Genomic DNA, 17,559 nt, shown 5'->3' with positions numbered 1-17,559 from the left:
CTCATCTGATATAATAATACCATATGTATGGTTTACAGACGCGTATTAACACACAAGAACGGTTTTGAACTGACTATCATTTAACTGTTAATCATGAAAAAAAGTTGTGACGTTTAAAAATGGGGGTATGTTATCTTAACACGAAAAGTGGTATTCCAGAGGTTCGAAAATAGAAAATATTTCATACTACAAATATCCTAGAGTTATCTTCTCAAAGACATTGACAAAGTCGAAATATATTGCAAATGTTTCACTTCAAGCCTATAATGTAATGTATGGTATTTGTAGGTACATGTAACTGTATATTCCAAACTTATTCCATTTGAAACATTTGGATGCACAAGTCAGCTGAATTCTGCTTTATAGGTATGAAGTATGGGGTGTTGATTTATACAATGCTATTGTCCATGTTTTTGCCTGTGGACGCTTGTAACAAGAGAAGAAAGCCACTTTAAATCATGTTGCAAGCGGAGAATGTGGCGGATACCCTCTTTATGTCTCTAGACCGCCTCCGTGGTCTTGTGGTAGAGCGTCCGCCCGGAGGGCAGAAGGTCCGGGGTGCGATCCCCGACCGCGTCATACAAAAACACGTTAAAAGATTCTACTTGTTGTTACCCTGTCTGGCGCTCGGCATTAAGGGGCTAAAACAAGGACTGGTCGGCTCGGAGTCAGTATACTGTGTCTGAGTGGGGTATTCATGTTAAACTGCGGCATGGTATCTCAGTGAGCTAGCACTATAAATCGGCATCAGTCCGGACTAGTACAAGCACCTACACACACACAACACGTGCATGCACGTCGCTATATAAGTGCAATAATCTTGGACGCGACGTTAAACCCAATTTCACCTCACCTCACCATTATGTCTATACAAAAAACGTTTGTTTAAAGTATTGGTGCAGTTTCTTACGAATGCCTGAAAGTAGACACGTCAAAATGTGTAATAATATGATGTTTCAAGCAGCAGAAAATGGTAAAATTAATTGGGCTTCATAAGTAAAAAATAGTCTCTTTTCTGCGGGATTTGGCTATATGTTGGAGCAACAATTTGTACATAATACTGCAGTTTATATCGCAGAATTCGTATTTCGTATGAAGACAATATACGAGCAAGACTGGCATGGTGCGTTCATTCGGGGCACCAAAACAAATAGTTATACCCTTTATAAACTGTCATTCTGCTGAGAACTGCGAGTGTGAGAATTATGTAGCTGTAACACTATTGAAGATGAGTTTCACTTTGTTATGATTTGTAATGCTTATAATGTCATTAGGGCAAAATATTATTAGTCAAAGATTTTATGTTTACCCATCTCGTTATAAATTTAATCAGATAATGTCCCCCTCTATCCATGTTCAATTAGAGGTTTTGCAATGTATATAAACTGACGTCCAAAAGAAACTTTACCAGAGTTTGAAATCACTCTTGCTCAAAAACAACAAAACATACAGGCATGAAGTAAACTGTATTGAGAAGATCAATATATCAACATAATCAACACTGAAAATGACTATCATACCGCGACCGAGAATGACGTCAGAGCCCCCCAAAGTTGAGCTTTCAGAATCATGGACAATAGGCAGAGTACATAAACAATCGCTAACGTTCAATAAATATTATTTCTTTCGTTTGAGGTACGAATAAGAAAGAAATTACTTTCTCCTACCGTAGGAAAATACAACATGGTGTTGTGTAAGAGTAGGGGGCGCTTATAAGGGGCTATATAAGGTTAAGCATGTATAGAGTGGTCATTCTCGCTTGCAGTGCGCCACTGAAAACTTTACTTTTATTAATGATTGTTTCTGAGTTGCAGTATGTGCGGTTAACGGTGTTAATTATAACCATGATGGCCTGTCGCCCACGACGAGGTATGTCGCAAACATGGAGGCTTGTCGCCCTGAGAATGTCGCAAACATGGAGGCTTGTCGCCCTGAGAAACTGATGCCTGTCGCATGTAAACAGTAGCTCGTTGCTCATGATAGTTTATTATCACTGATTATGGCTTGTTGCCTTTTGTAGGGCTCGTTGCCACGTATATTTGAAGCTCGTCGCGTTAATCAAGACTAGTCGTCAGTATTTGTATATTGTCAATTTATTCAATGTCATATGTTAGATATTGTGTATATCATGGATGTCAAATGACTGAGATATATGGAAATGTGATATTAATGTTGAATTAAACGGTGAGTTGTGGTGCACTGCATAGCAATCCAGAGAGTGTTCTGTTATTTGTTGTATTGGAAGGTGATATATAGGAGAACAAGTCATTAGTAGCGTGTTTGACCATCAAATGCCTCAATACCCTTACCGCACGTGCATTTGCAGTTGTCCGTGGTGCACGTGTTTTTCACTTTTTCGCGTGTTATCTCGCAAACACGTAACAGAACACGAGTAACATTTTCTGCATACACTATTGTTGTATTTAGGTTATGTGTTTTATACTTTGTCTGAAAGTTATATTTTCAGTTGGTAAAGTTTCTTTTGGATGTCAGTTTATATCATGGTTACTCAGCACCATACCCGTGCTCGTGGGTTTCACCGAAGTGGTAAACGTCTGACACCTGCATCACTTCGAGCTTTCCTCCCACGCGGACGCTCAACCACTTGACAAAGGAGGCGGTCAGGAAGTCTTTGAGCAAGTGAACATTTCGTTCAACTTGGTAGTTGCAGACGCTCTTGTCTCGCAGTTACAGGCTAGGAATAAATAGCGTTCCGTTAAAGGGAAGGTCATCATTATTTGAACGTAAAGGAGAGGAAAGTTAGTGTGTGCCTACCGATCATTAAAAGAAAGGAATGCTATTGAATTCTTGATATTCGTGATATTCTTTAGGGGACGTTATTTTTAAAGTTAGTTTTTCAAGTAGATGTGAGGTGAATGAGGTCAACCTGATATATGTCACAAATAGAATTGCTTTGAAAAAATATTTTCCCAGTAAATTGCAAATTTCACAATTGTGTGTTGAGTTTCAGACAGCCAGTATTTCGCGTTGCAAGTTAAAATACGATCATAAAAATCTCAACACGTCCCCGGTATGCTGATAATTCAAAACAAATAGTCACATGTGATGAATTCTATTTGTGGAGCAAGCTTTTTTATTACCACCTTATCATGTAAAAGTATTTCCGTTTGATCTTAATCATTCCATAACATTGACGTTTATTTTTTTTCCATTATTTGTTGTGATTATTTTAACAATCTTGGCTCCCCAATTACTGGTATCATTGCAGAGTTGCATCCCTGAATGTGAGACTGAAAAACACTCCTTATTTTCCGATTTTTATGATACCACTTTCATAAAAGAGGTAACTTAAGTCTATTGTTGCCGACTGATGAAATTGTCACGGAGGGTCAAGATACACTCACCGTTTGATAGTGATAATTATGATAACGTCGGAAACGTACACTAGTCTCTTGTGATTATGAAAAGGATTTTGTCGCTTTTATTGCAATCCAAACAAAAAACATTGCCATCACCCTTGGAATAAGGTGTAGTTATATTTATGGAATATTGTTTAAAACGTAGCATTGCCATTTTAAAAAAAGAAAATCTCCGGCAGTGTGTATTAATACCCATACAGTGTTGTTGTGTGTCAGGTTGCAAACATTTGTGAGTGAGCATAGTTTTAAGCACCCATTATGTCGAGTATTCTGACCACAAACTGGCTTCACGCATTGCGCTCATTATGGGAATCGTACTATTTGTTATTATACTATAGCCTCTTTTTCTGAAAATGTTCCCCTTTATCAAGAATGATACGTTTGTTTCTTTTTCACCTGACCTTGTGTTTGAGAGTCAGATACACCCTTTGTACTTAACAGCCATGATCATCATTATAGGAACTGTGTCATCCTGTTTTATTTATTATTGACGTGAAAACCTCCACACAAGGTGACATCAAAGGCAACGTTTTTGTTTTGCGTAGATAACATGATGGACCATTTTCATAAAATGTTAAAAACAAAATTTCAAGAACTGTGTTTTGTCGTACAATGAGAAGATGTGTTCATTAGGGCTTTCATTTTTTAGCAGTTGACTTATATTTTTCTCAAAACCTGAGTCTGTAGCTATTATTGAGTTTTTCGTGTAAAATGTCACAGGAATGTTAAACATTTAATGGTGTTAACATGGGAACGTTAGTCACGCACTATTTGGATTACCGGCGAAGCTATGAGCGCTATGGATATGAATAGTATTCTTCGTGGCTACCTTGAGCCAAACATTTAGCGAAACAAACTGTGATATTTAAACAAATGCGTCATTATGAACATTCTAAAATGGACGTTTTTGATATTCCCTATTTACAGTGTTCGCGGATCCGTAAAATATAACGCGTTATGGGGATATCTGAACGAATAAGGTAATGCACTTTCCTTTTATGATTTTTTCGTTTTTATTTAATTAATTTTTAACACACAAAAACTATCCACAACCATACGAAACCAGTAACATCGTTCAGTGCAATAATTTAACTGAAGGTCCGCCCACTCTGTTATCCGTCAACCAGGAAGCAGTAGTTCGCTAGTGGGCGTGGCCTAATGTTTTAGGTTTATTGAAACAAGTCAATCAAATGCCATGGAATCACTTCAATCTATTTATGAAAGGAATGCAATGGTACGGTATATAATGGTAGTCTGTAAATATTCCTACTGTGGATAGAATTGTCAGCAGGAGTTGAAAGCTTGAGCATTATTCTACCAGCGGATAACATCCGGGTCCACCGATCCTTTTTTCACAGTTTTTTGTGGAATCTATTTTGACCAAGGCACAAGGTAATTATCTTCAGAATAGATGACAAGCACAAAAGTTGTGTTAAGATGTGAACTTCTTTGAAAGTCATTTCATGAGCAGTCCATGATTCACCGTGTCAGTCATTATATAGTTTCCAAGCACCTTAATATATTGATAAATGTTGGTAACATGTTTCACCGTACATTATCACGAGATTTGGATGAGTTTTGTTTGTAGCCATCACTTCAACCGTCTTACGTCATCAATGTCTCATTCAAAACTCATTTTCGTCTACTTTTTTATATCATGATCGCCTTTGTTCAATGGAAAACCCTTTGATGAGTACAAAACAACCCTTTTAACAGTTTTGCGAAAATGGCATTGTGATTTGATAACCGATAGAGTTTTATTGCATGTGGAGATCGCTGGAACGGGACTGATCAGTTTAAGGTTTCCGTTTAGCTCTATCGAAAAGACTAATGCACAACTAATACATTATTATTTATTTATTTATTTATGTCTTCAACATTATCACAGGATGAAATTGATAACTCCACCTCATCCTTGATCAGCGCACAATGCTGGATATAATTATATTTACATAAAAACTGTATTTCATATTTTCTTGGCTTTACTAATTTTCTAACTCACCTGGCTAAACCGCAAGTGAGATGTCGTGTTGTCCTTCGTTAGCTTTATGATTTGTTACATGTACTTCTCCTGCAAAACAACAATTCTCTTTGAAAGTGATACCTACTTGAGGTGTTTATGAAGTGTGCCACTCAATTGAGATCGATGTTTAACGACGGCACCTACATTGAAAAATGGATCGGATGATCAGAGTTGGTGATTTGGTTGATGCCGTGTAACGATGCGGAGCGTTGTTCACCATATGAATCAATGGATTGTCTGGTCCAGTGGTCCACACTCGATTATTTATTGGCCGCAGTCAAAAAGCTGGAATATTGCTGAGTGTGGCGTAAACAACAACAAAACATTCTCATGCATATGGATCGTGGAATGAACGAAATCTTCATGTGAAGAAATAGGTTTTATACGAGTATGTTCAACAATGCAAAACTCTTCCTGTCATCTATTGTGTGTAGAAGTCTATAAAGATGACAGCGTTTCCGTCTATGACTTTTACATTAAGTGTTCAAGACGGCTGTTCAGAAGACATTAACAGAAATAATGTCTGTAAGAAATAGACATGAAAATGTATGACTTAATGACAAGGAGGTGAGGTGAGGTGAAATGGGGTTTAACGTCGCGTTCAAGATTATTGCACTTATATAGCGACGTGCATGAACGTGTGGCTGCTTGTACTATTTATTTACGATAAATAGTGCTACGATTTATAGTGCGAGCACACTGAGATACCATGCCGCAGTTTAACATGAATACCCCACTCAGACACAGTATACTGACTCCGAGCCGACCAGTCCTTGTTTTATTCCCTTATGCTGCGTTCTAGTGAGGGTAACAACAAGTACCATCTTTTAAGGTCTTTTTGTATGACGCGGCCGGGGATCGAACCCGGACCTTCCGCTCTCCGGGTGGACGCTCTACCACTAGGCCACGGAGGCGGTCTAAATGACAAGGAGAATTACACAGTGACATAATCACATTTGCAACACATTTCTACGCCTGGCGAAACCTCGTCACAATTTCGTAATCTTGTAACGGAAAAAAGCTTAATTTTTTCCACTACGTTCGTAAAATCAATTAATATCGTGAACTCAATTAAGAAACCATAAATGAATTATTCCGTTTTTAGGTTAGATGACACATTTCGTAACTGTTATGTTTGAAGCGTTGCTATTCCAGCACAAACAGGAACAGTAGATGTCCCCGGACAACGTCATTATATATGCCGTAAGATCAGTTGGAACATCACAAAAACGCGTGCATTCGGTGGCTACGAATCGGTTTATATTGGCAACTGACGTATGAGAAATCTAAAGGGGCCAGTCAGTGTTTTAGACGCAAGCTCAATAAGCATACCTGTGGACATTTGGGGGTTATAAATAGTACACAGTTTTATGAGAGTGAGTGAGTATGTTGGGGCTAACGCCGCTTTGAACAGTTTTATCACGTCGTGTCGGAGTGATGTAGGAGGAAAGGTCGAAGTGATTCAGACTGTAAGCCGAAGTGAAATTATCTTTGACCGAGACCGCCGCAGCGCGGAACGTTCTGGACAAATAGGCTTCACGAATGAAAATGTGACGTGTTCGTTACAATATCGCCATGATATCTTGACCTCCAATCATTCTTGCCACGGGGATCCATGAACAATGGTCAAATGTTACCTCGTCGACGTGAAGCTGCTTCCATGTGCAACACGAAGTTCCAATGACTGTTGTTTACAATGCCATGGGATTATTGTATAGTGTTATTATGTCTCCATTACTGACGAACATTCTGAAATCCCAGTAAAAGGTTGAAATATACTATGTCGGTGGATGTATTAACGATGTATGTTTTAAACCCTTTTTCGAGCTCCAGATGGCAGAGCTCAGAGCTCCAGAGCTAGGTCCATGGCAAACCATTTTTCTTGTTTACAATTTAATATTTGTTTTGGGTTTTTTTTGCGGGGTGGGGGAGGGGTTGGAGGGGCTGGGGGCGGAGTTGGCGCAATAATTTTGTGTCGAATCATCGTTTATGATTTGTCCTCAAAGAATAGGTGAACCCGGTTCACACATTTTTAACAGTGCTGCCGCAACGTTGTCAACACGCCAAACAGTCCCCCAAGAACATGATATTAATTATTATTGCTTGATGTTACACCCGCAAACCGTACTTATCGGACAAAATACAACACCCTTTGTCTTTCCGTGTAAAAATAACTATTTTATCTTATCTCCTGACCTGTGACCCGCCGCACAGTAAATGATTCTGAACGGAAGGTGATACGTTGTCTCACTCAGTACGAGGGATATGATGTTACACTAGTCTTGTCGTATCAAAAGGGTAAGTGAATGATTATTGCTTAATGCCACTTGAGCAATCTGGCAGCTGTTCCCGACGATTTCCGATGAGTGTTCCAGCGACGGGAAATGACGGACACATGAGTCGTTATGGCTATTCATAATGACCACATATATTTCAAGGAATGTCTGCCTTCTGTGGTGCGACAAGATACCCTAGCGGTTAATACCCGAGACCGATTCCCACATATGTACAACTAGTGAAGCATGGTTATTGTTGGAATATTGCCCAAAAGCGGCGTAAAACCATAATACCTACTTCCTGTGAGACCAGAACAATAATTCTTTCATTTCAATCTTATTATCAGGAGGACGTATGCTACTGAAACTGTTAGATGCAGATGTGTTCTCTTACGCCGAAACCAGCTCGCGCCAGACTAAAAGACGTTAATTTGTTTATACCCGCTAATTCTCCGGATTCCGTCACAAATGTGTTTCTCTATGGTCTGTTATGTGTCCAACACGACACCTCTGAGAAGACACTTTTGTTCGTCCAGGTCAAAAGAAGACCAAACAGCATCTGTTTCTCCGTCAACCATGCCTAGACTGCCAATACAGGCTGCCGATCAATATTGGTAGTTCGTCTGGCAGTCACAGACTATATAGCTACTGCTGTTGCAAGTTTATTCCCTCAAGGGAAAAATCAGACTCGTTATATTGCAATTTGCACTCTCTTTGTAGATCAGTTCCACAGATTACTAAAACATTAACCTGCACGACGGCGGGCGTCTTAATTAAATATGCATAATGCTATAATGACATATATATGTGAGTGAGTGACGTTTACCACTTCGGTGAAACCCACGAGCACGGGTAAGGTGCTGACAAACCAAGAAACATAATCGGGGCGAAACGGGAATCGAACCCTCAATCATAGGTTTCTGGCGTGCCCAAGGGACGTAACTCTGCACAGTTATCGCGGCGCCTTTGACGACTGGGCCACCCGTCGTCTGATACTAGAGATACCCAGCTCCCTTAGTTCTCCTCCCCAACCCCATCGGCATCTATTCCAAATCTCAAAATTCCCAAATTCTATATAAGCAACCCCTAAAGCCCCCTCTTTTGGTTGCACAGACCACTTTCGCCCCTTTCGGAAACACATTAAATGGCCTGGCCGGGCCCGTGTGCGAAATACGCATCAGTCGGAGAGCGCACGTTAAATCTCCAAAGTAAGTAAAGTAAAGTAAATAGAGATTCTGTTGGGATTCCGGAATATATAATTTATGGTACGCAGTTACATTTGCTTGTCGTACGTGGCCACCTAACGGGTCCTTTGGCCAGGTTGGCTGACTTTGATTAACTCGGCGGCATCGTTCCATGACGGCGTGTGATTTAGCTAATGATATCAATCACTGGATTATCTGGTCCTGTTCTTCTACCATACACATATTGAAAGGAAACATTAAAATGTTTCATTATACGCAGAAGAATACGTACACCATGCATGTCTTAAAGTGTGTGTAATATTGAATGTGTGTAACTTGGTTGTTAGCAAGCCATCTGACGACATGGAACCCGTGAGGATCAGGGTTAGAATAGGGCTTCAGCAACGGTTTAGCAAAACCGGTATAGACCTTTACTAGTGTAAAACACACACACACACACACACACACACACACACACACACACACACACACACACACACACACACACACACACACGTCGTTATATGAGTGCATTAATCTTGAACGCGACGTCAAAGCCCAGTTCACCTCACCGACAGGCGAGGTGGCCTGGCTCTGGTTGCTTGTGGCTATATAGCCAGTGTTTTAAGCAATTGCAAATAATATTGTTATGATAAAATATGTTTGACAAATTTGTTTTTAAATATAACTTTGTATTCATTACTTAATTTTATATATGTCAACTTATATGGTTGAAATAATGCCGATGCGACGTCAGATTTTAACTCGCACACTCACCTACAGGTCGCCGTTATACAACTGGAATAAGGCTGACTGTGTCTTTAACCATAATTCGCCCACTCAAGATACACATGTTAAAGGAACCTTGTAACGCTATTGTTATCATGCGGAAAATGTTAGAGTTTTGATCAGAGGATGTATGTATAATTGAAATTACATTTTACTTAATTACATCTAATCTTTTTAACCATCACCGTCAAAAGCATGGTCAAGTCATTCCAGAAGATGTTTGGTAGACAGTCCGAGGAAATGACTAAATATGTATTTACTGAACAGTAATTTGTCAACATAACGTGCGATGCTATCCCATACTGTGACCTTTGCAGGACGTTTTCACACCACACTCACTATCTTTAACATTTTCTATTCGGTCATAAAATTCATTTGGTTTTATCTCAACACCTTTACAAAGAGTCCTCCATGAGTGATATGTCAAGGTCGTTTAGGAACAATACAATTCAGAAGAGGTGACATATTGGTTTTCTTGTCTCACACCTGATTTACATAGGACGAAATTCGTAAAATGTCCATTACAAGAAATACATGATTTAATATTCTGATAAATGTAATGAACAACTTTGAAGCATTTGCCAGATATATCTTATTGTAATAACGTTTGCCTAAGATCTGATCGCAAGACTCTGTCGAATGCTTTTTCAAATGCACAAAATAATTTCTATTTTCTTACGTTCAATATTTCCGACAGACTATATAAGGTAAATATGTGATCACCGGTACAATATCCGTTTCTAAAACCTGCTTGAGCTTCAGATAATAATAATATAATGGAAGTGAAAAGTTGTCCTAAGCAGCTTCGCAGGGTAATTGGTTGGTACTTTCTAGGTTTATTTGGATCCCTTTTATTCTTATATATTCAATTTGGCTTAATTACACCAATAAACCATTTTCTCGGAAGACACCATTATGAAGAACGATATTGAAAAATTTAAAATAAATGTCAAAGAACATATCAATGATGGTTGATATATATATATATATTCGTTGATGATGTTATCAACTCCGGGAGCTTTCCTATTTTTCAAGTAAACGACAGAACCCTTATTAATATTTCATCTATTGTTATCGCATTGTTAAGTACTGTGCTTGCTTCCACGTTCGTATCCTTAAGGTTATCGAGAACAGAATCATTGTCTGCCGATTCAACATTGATGTTTTTGAAGAAATTGAATAATAGTTCACTGTCAGGTAAATGTTCATCTTCAGCCTGTTTTTGCTTTAATATACACATGCAACATTTAACAAAAGTTAAGCGCCACCATATTCATAGTCTCTTGATTTCACGTGTGGGAATCAGAAATACGAAATATGATGATGTATGACTGAATTAGGCCTCCATAGTTTCATGAACCCAAATTTGTCCAGATACCGCAAGGAAAGCGTGCTTTACGTGTTGCTGCAGTTCCCCTACCCTATAAATAGTGAAATCTAAGTTTTAGACACGTGATTGCATTTTGCTCCTGTGTGAGATTCCCCTTCCAAAAGAGGTTGAAAATCAGCCATGGTGAGGAGAAAGTTAACGAACGCTGAAAGATGGCAAGTGATAGGCATGAAAAATGCTGGCATGTCATGCAGGGCCATTGCAAGACAAATGGGTCGTCATCATAGTGTTATCACTCGTTTGATTGTCAAACATCGTCAAACCAATGATGTCAATGACAGGCATAGGTCTGGTAGGCCATGAAAGACCTTTAACGGAGAGGATAGACGTCTTTTCAGGATAGTCAGACGAAATCCATTTGCCACTTCAACATATTTAAGACTGCAGTGGATTACCCATCAGAGACTCTCGACGATGACCGTAAGGCGTCGCCTCAGAGCGGCTGGTTATAACGCCAGAAGACCAGTAAAACGTCCTCAACTGACTGAGAGGCACATGCGGAATCGTCTGATATGGTGTCGTGCCCGTAGTCGATGGAACTTGGCCAACTGGAGAAGGATCCATTGGTCTGACGAGTGTCGAATGCTGCTACGAACTGCTGATGGTCGAATACGTGTTTGGAGGCAACGTAACACTCGTTTTGCACCAAGGAACATCCAGAAGGCCTTAGCATGTGGCGGGGGGTCTGTCATGATATGGGGTTGTGTTTCCTTCGGCTGCAAACTTCCGATGGTGACAATTCGTGGAAACCTGAATGGCCACCAATACCAAGATGCCGTTCTTCGTCCAGTGGTAGTCCCTCATTTTGACAACCATCCTCTCACGCAAGACCTGTTTACATGGACGACAATGCTAGACAACATAGAACTCGGTCAGTTTTGGCTTATTTGCGTCAAGAAGCTATTACCACTCTTCCTTGGCCGGCCTGTAGTCCGGATCTTAATCCGATTGAGCATCTATGGGACATTCTTGACCGGAAAATCAGACATCGTGATCCCCCAGTTCAAAATCTCGCTGGACTTGAAGCCGCACTTCATGAAGAATTGATCCGTTTACCTCAGAGAAGCATTTAACGACTTGTAATGAGTATGAGGCGTAGGGTTGAAGCTGTGGTCAATGTCCGTGGATCATACACACGTTACTGACGTTTCTGTCTTGCAATATACTCTGCACTCCCTATTGTCTGCTGATATCATGACAGTTACATGACAAAAAAAAGGTTTTCAATGTTTTCTTATCCTTCAATTTCTGGTCTTCTGTAAAATTCCTTTCTGCTCATATTCTTTTGGAACACAAGATAAACCTGCTTTGGGACAACCTTTGCATTACATGAGGTTTACATATACGGCTTATAACAATCGTACATCTCGTTATAATAGTCATCATTAAGTGCCAAAAGTAACAGCTCACAAATATGGTGGGTGGCGCTTAATTTTTGTGCATGTGTATATGATCAAAATGATCGGAGATCTGTTGTTTCAACATTTTCTTGTATACGGTTTTTAATATTTTATAAGACAGTTTTAAAAGCATTTACTTGCGTTCATCAATCGTTTTTTTCTGGGAAGTTTGATGAACAGCGTGGCGTCGTACCCCAACGACTGGATCATTGATCATGACAATGATAACGGGATTGTCTTGTCCAGACTCGATTGTTTACTAGCTGCCGTTGTATTGTAGGAGTGTTGCTGGGTGTGTGAGGCAACACACAGACGCATACAGTGGCGGGTGCTGCATGATGTCCTCAATGATTTTTAAGTAATCCAATCACACAAATTTCCATCACTCTTTTGCCTTTTACGCCCAGGGGAATCCATTTCGACTGATTATTTACTGGCGTTGACATTTTGAATTCAATACTTCTAATGTTACGGCTGTACGTGTCTACATATCGGAACAAATGTTACGACTGAAAGTGTCTACATATTGGGAGGAAGGTTAATGTCACACTCAGCTAACTACAACATGTCGAGAATCTTTAGTGCCGTGAAACGGCTCGCCATGAACCACACTAAGGCTGTGGAAATGGTGGAGGCTTTTCTGTGAAGGACAGAATCACAAAGCACAAAAGTGCCAGAACTAATAAAAAGTGTTTCGCCACAAGAGCATTGACGTTATGCTGAGGTTAAAGTGTTAAAGGCACTATATCTGTTTGTTTTTTAGTTCTAAAATAAAATTAAAGTATCTCCTTGAATGATTTTTTTCTTTCTGAGGAGGCCGCTAGTGTTGAAACACGTTCGTAAATTTATGTACCGAGACCTACAAACTACGCATCGATATGTCTTAACACCATATTTCCTTTCCTAGAATTAGATGACATTGATGCAATTAAGATTGCTCATATTGATTATAAGACAAGAACTTGTGAACAGAAAAAATGAGAATTTATACTTGGTTACTCCGAATAAGTGGGAAGTTGACATCGACAGCTGTGTTTTCTGCAGTTGTCATTTTCATTTTGTGGACTTCAAATTTGGACATGGATGTCAAATTGCAGTCCGAAATATTGGTTTGGCAGCTATATGATGATTGCCTGCTGGGAATTTACAACACGCTTGTTTCCATCGAAAACTAAACGATACCATACAGGTTCTAAAAGATTGAGTGTAGAGGAAAAATATCGCGGCTGTAATTGATAGGATGTTATTGTGTAAGGTTTTTATGTTTTCTACTTGAAATGTGCATTCACCAAGTAACTAACCTGACCATGTTTTTCAATATTAATCACGATGACGTGTGCTGAATGTGACCACATATTTTCAAACAGATGATATTTGGTGCGGAACTGGGGTTGATGGTAGCTTCCTGCACTCGGAACAGGCGCTGACTTTTGGTGTTTTTATTGAAGCTTTAAGGCCAGACTGTACATATAAGTACATGTTTGTTTGTTTGTTGTTTAACGCCGCACTCAGCAATATTCCAGCTATATGGCGGCGGTTTGAAAAATAATCGAGTCTGGACAAGACAATCCAGTGATTGATATCATGAGCATCGATCAACGCAATTGGGATCGATGACATGTATCAACCAAGTCAGCGAGTCTGACCACCCGATCCCGTTAGTCGCCTTTTACGACAAGCATAGTCGCCTTTTGCGGCAAGTATGGGTTGCTGAAGATCTATTCTACCCCGGCATCTTCACGGGTCATATAAGTATATGCAGTTACTATAGAAGTCTTTGGGAAACATTTGGTTTTGTGTTGCCCTAGCGCACACTCTGAGTATAAATATCCCACACGGTGGCAGTGTGAAACTACTTAACTAAACACAACCTCCTATCTTACATAAAAAATTTAGACGAAATAAGGTCAGTCGTACATAAATCTACAGGCCAAGAGAAGTCATGTGGGGTTTGCCGTTTTAAGTAATGGATACACAGCAGCCTTATATAACAGTTTCCACAATCGTGACAATAACTTTATATAAACCCGACAGTTATATAAGGACATTGTACTGAAATCAATATCGCATCCATATTTGTATCATCTCTGATCGGTGTACGGTACACTCCGCGGGGATTCCGGGCTAGATAGAATATGTATTAGCCTGTCGTACGAGGCGAATTAATGGATCGGTTAATCAGACTCTCTGACTTGGTTGATTGCGTGGTGTACAATATTCAATGTACATGACGGAGGCCTGTAGACATCAAGTAATTGATATTATGAGAACGATGCACGTCGGGGTACGTACGGTGACATGCTATCAACCACGTCATCGAGCCCGACCACACGATCCATTAAGTCGCCTCTTACTGTGGCAGTTACATATTTTGACTATTTCTTGTATTTTACCTTTTAAGTATAATTCATGTACATAATTAAATGCAGTTGTAGTCATTTTATTTTATTGCTCAGCCTACTTTAAACACTAAACCATCAGTCACATCACTCTTACTAAGCATGCTTACTGCATGGCTTGTTTGTGATTGTCACACCCTGTGAACTAATACAATAGCCCCAGCCCTCTCCCTACTCAAGCCTTTTGTCTATATGGCCAGCTTGGGTACTCAGCCATGCTGTATGCTGGACACCTGAGGACTGTGGTCACTCCACATATACCTCTCCACGGATAAAGATAAATATATATATATATATTCACGTGTTTTTTCACAAGGATCGTTATTGGGGAACCTTAGATCAAATTTCAAGGTTAGTATTGTATTATTGAATTGAGGATTTTATTCATTGAATTGTATTTGCAATATTGTAGATATTGTTTGTATTTGGATATGTGTGTGTTTAGACACGAATACACGGAATGTAGATTCGTAATTTTATTGAGTTTAACAACCAAATAAGATTCTACATTCATTCAAACATGTATAAGCATTAAACTAAAAAAGTAAGATTAGTAGTTTTAGAAATGATAGAGGTTACTTGTGATATAAGAGGTAAGGCTTAGCAAGCATGCATGGTATGAATGAATGTAGGTAGGCATATATGAATGAATGAAAGTAAGCATAAATGAATGAATGAAAGTAAGCATAAATGAATGAATGAAAGTAAGCATATATGAATGAATGAAAGTAAGCATAAATGAATGAATGAAGGTAAACATAAATGAATGAATGAAGGTAAACATAAATGAATGAATGCATGAGGCTTTTTATAATATGACTCTTTCATGTTCAGCTACATGTATATATGATAGAAAGTATTTGTTCTTATTGGCACGTCTGCAGGTATTGTATATATTATTATTTCCTCTGCAGACGAGTTTTGCACTACTGTGCAGGAACTTAGCGCAGCATCGTCCCCAGGTGTGATATCAACCCAGGCCCACACACCTGGTAGATGTTGTCGTTTACATGTTGTCGTTTACATGTCGTTTACATGTCGTTTACATGTTGTCGTTTACATGTCATTATCTAGTGTATGTATTTGATCATATATCAAGACAGAATACGTTTCTAATTAACATGTACATAAATATATTTTACCAAGTGCATTTACAACAATACTATGTACTGTATCTCACCATACTAGTATGCATATGAATTGTATGTATATATCTGTGTTTATGATATGTGTATTGTTTTATATGTGCTATATTGTATACCTGATTGTTTCAGGGTGGTTTTTCTTTAAAATCACATTCGCATTTCTGCAAATAAATATTGGCCATTGACGAACACCGTAGTGTCTGTGGTCTGTGGGCATCGGACCCAGTCCTGCTACATTACGACCGGCATAAGTTGCTGGGTACCAATCCTAAGCAGCAATCAACATGGGACTCCACCACAGAATGTCAGTTGAAAGTGAACGGCCGGATGACGAATGGACGACGGACGGACAGACGATAGAAATCGCTTCTTGTAATATGCTTACTTTGGCTTTTCGTACTTTTAATTGTAGTGTATAAATAAAACACACATATTTCAAGACGATTTATGAATTACGGATTTTTTTTTTTTTTAAATATATTTTACAGGTATTGGGCACGGGTGACCCAGGCGCCGCAATACGCTTTGCAGAGCTGCGTCCTTTGGGCACGCCAGAAACCTATGATTGTGGGTTCGAATCCCGTCCTGCCCTAATTATGTTTCTAGGTTTATCAGCACCATTCCTGTTGTTTCACCAAAGTAGTAAACGTCTAAGACCTGCAAGACTTCGGGCTTCAAGCTGACATGCCATTATATAACTGGAATACAGTTCAAAGCGGCGTTAAATTCAACTCATTCACTCATACTTACAGTTATCACCGTTGGCCCACATCCTTCCCATGAATTGCGTGATTCAAAACTCGATGCAGCAACATTTCAGTCACAAGCTCCATGCGCCAATTTAACATCCGTTTCTGCAAGTCGGAGTATCTGCATGATTTATCGCTCGAGGTGTCGTCCTTTCAACACACACAAGTCTTTTTGTTGCGCCGTTTTTGAATCCTGTAATTGGGAGAAGCACCATTTCCTAACTAAACCATTTCGTGAATTGTCTTGCATGGCAGACAAAACACAGTGAAAACATAAATCTGAACTGCCAACGGCGGTGACACGGAGCCTTTTTCGTCACAGTTCCTGATGTATTTGTTATAGCTGGATGAGCGGTTCCAACGTGAGGATTCGACAAATACCAATGTGAAGTCATCTGGAGCTAGCTCTTTGTCCACAATAAATTTGTAAATATCCTACATTAATTGACCGAACGCTTCTCTAATCATTTCATATAAAAGCGACCAAACCCTTTCCATAGTCATAAGAACTCTCTGCTTAAAGCAGATTCCATTGTAAGATGCCGAAGCATGTGTTTACGAAGACTCTCAAATAGTGATGATACCAGGTGATGGGATGCGATGACATATACAGTATATAATCCACCGAGTCTGGCCATCTGATCCATTTAGTCGCCTCTTACGACAAGCATAGGTTGCTGGTACCTACATTCCTCCCCGTGGGCCCCCGCGATGTACTTACTATCAGGTATGACTGTGTCAGTGTGCAAGTCCTTTTTTACATCGTGTTTGTGTTTTCACATGACCTGAATCGCAAAGGAAACACTTACTCCGCAATTTGAAAT

The 17,559-nt window shown here is 39.4% G+C and overlaps 1 long non-coding RNA gene across 1 annotated transcript; it reads left to right on the top strand.

Moving 5' to 3' along the window:
- Positions 1-4,659: 4,659 nt before the first annotated feature.
- LOC124134729 lies at positions 4,660-16,482 on the top strand. The gene is made up of 3 exons (XR_006861141.2): positions 4,660-4,772; positions 15,756-15,833; positions 16,116-16,482. It is a non-coding gene; the product is annotated as an uncharacterized LOC124134729 (long non-coding RNA).
- Positions 16,483-17,559: the final 1,077 nt, after the last annotated feature.

The sequence above is a fragment of the Haliotis rufescens genome, unplaced genomic scaffold (genome assembly GCF_023055435.1).
Source record: "Haliotis rufescens isolate VD_foot unplaced genomic scaffold, xgHalRufe1.0.p SCAF_4, whole genome shotgun sequence".
Classification (NCBI taxonomy): domain Eukaryota; kingdom Metazoa; phylum Mollusca; class Gastropoda; order Lepetellida; family Haliotidae; genus Haliotis; species Haliotis rufescens.
Note: the sequence above shows the minus strand (reverse complement) of the source record. Positions and strands in the feature narration are given on the sequence as shown.